The sequence below is a fragment of the Pteropus vampyrus genome, unplaced genomic scaffold (assembly GCF_000151845.1).
Source record: "Pteropus vampyrus isolate Shadow unplaced genomic scaffold, Pvam_2.0 Scaffold36, whole genome shotgun sequence".
Lineage (NCBI taxonomy): Eukaryota > Metazoa > Chordata > Mammalia > Chiroptera > Pteropodidae > Pteropus > Pteropus vampyrus.
Genome location: NW_011888817.1, coordinates 7,982,858 through 7,984,491, shown reverse-complemented (window position 1 = coordinate 7,984,491; position 1,634 = coordinate 7,982,858). Strand labels below are relative to the sequence as shown.

At 47.5% G+C, this 1,634-nt stretch overlaps 1 pseudogene; it reads left to right on the top strand.

The window, feature by feature from the left end:
• The first annotated feature begins 329 nt into the window (after window positions 1-329).
• On the top strand, window positions 330-448 carry LOC111738220 (annotated as a pseudogene).
• The last annotated feature ends 1,186 nt before the right edge of the window (window positions 449-1,634 follow it).

The window sequence follows — 1,634 nt, the reverse complement described above, 5'->3', positions numbered from 1 at the left end:
GCCCAGGGACCTGCATCTTTAATGAGCTTCCCAGGCTGATGGTTTGGGAAACAGCACTGCAGGGGCTCAGGTGAATGAAGCAGAGCTGCCACCCTGAAGGAGCGTACAGGCTGGAGGGGAGACGCCTACTTGCCAGGAGATGCAGTGTGAGCCTGAGCAACAATGGACTTTGGAGCCAGGAGGACTAGGTTAGAGCCCTGGCCCGCCACTCTCCCGCTATATGACTTGGATATAGCACTTAATCTTAGTTTCCTCATCTACAAAATGAAGATAGTGTGGGTTTGCTGTGAGAAATCGATGAGCTACCCCATGTGAAGAACTGCAAGAGTGTCTACGGCTACGTCATCCTGAGCAAGCCTGATCCCGTCTGATCTCGGAAGCTAAGCAGGGTCGGGCCTGGTTAGTACTTGGATGGGAGATCACCTAGGAAGACCGGGTGCTGTAGGCGTGAAAAATAAAAAATAAGGGATTGTAAGCTGACAAGGTCTTTGCAATCTGTGAGGTCAACCAAGGGTTGCCTTGCCTAAAAAAAAAAAAAGAACTGCAAGGATGATTCCTGCAGAACTGTCTCTTGTTCCGCACCCTCCCCCATGGAACCACCCTGCAGACTTGCCCTTTTATATCATAAGGGGATCGATTATCAGCAGCTGAATGGCAGGAAGGGGCTACCCTCATCCTTGAGCCCTGAATCACTGCCTGGAGGAAAGCTGCCTGCTGGGTGGCGATGTCAGAGGGGAACACTGGGGCCTCCTGCAGTGACGCAGTGAACCTGTAACTAACGCCTGTGGAAGTGAGACATCTGACCACCTCCCAGGTTCTTGCAATGTCCCTATTTGTCCCCTGCACACACCGTGGCCTTTTACTTTCTCTATCAGGGAGGGAGATTGAGGTGATGTGGCTGCTGGAGGCAGGTAAGGAAAAGGATGCTTGGAGTCCCTAAATGACCTCCCTAAGGTCACTTGGCAAGTTTGTGCTAGTGGGGCTCCTGCTCCTTCCATGATCCCCCTTGTTAGGGTGAGACCCTCATCTCTGGGCTGTGTCCTCAAGATTTACAGCAACCAGCCACAATTCTTGTTGGCATCTTTCCACCCAGAACTCAGTGTCCTCTCATCTCCATCATCTCAGTTAGTGTCAGGGCTGCTTTTATCAAAAAAAATTTTTTTCAGTAACAGCTTTATTGAGATATAACTCACCCATTTCAAGTGTACGATTCAATGATTTTCAATCTATTCATGAAGTTGTGCAACCATCACTACAATCAATCCCAGAATATTTTCATCGGTCCAAAAATAAACTCTGCACCTGAATTACCCACAGCCTTAGGCAACCTAATCTACTCCCTGTCTCTATTCTGAAAGTTTCATGTAAATGAATTACACAACATGCGATCTTTTGTGTCTGACTTCTTTCATTTAACATAATGTTTTCAGGGTTCACCCATGTTGTAGCACGAATAAGTACTTCATTCCCTTTTAAGACTGAATACTAGTCCATGGTTTGTAGATGCCACATTTTGTTTATCCGTGCAGCAGTTGATGGGCATGTGGGCTGTAGTAGTGATTTCCTTTTGGGAGAGATACGAAGCCTGTCTTTAAGAAGGCACAGTTTTCGTTCTCTCCCTGTATTACCTGTCA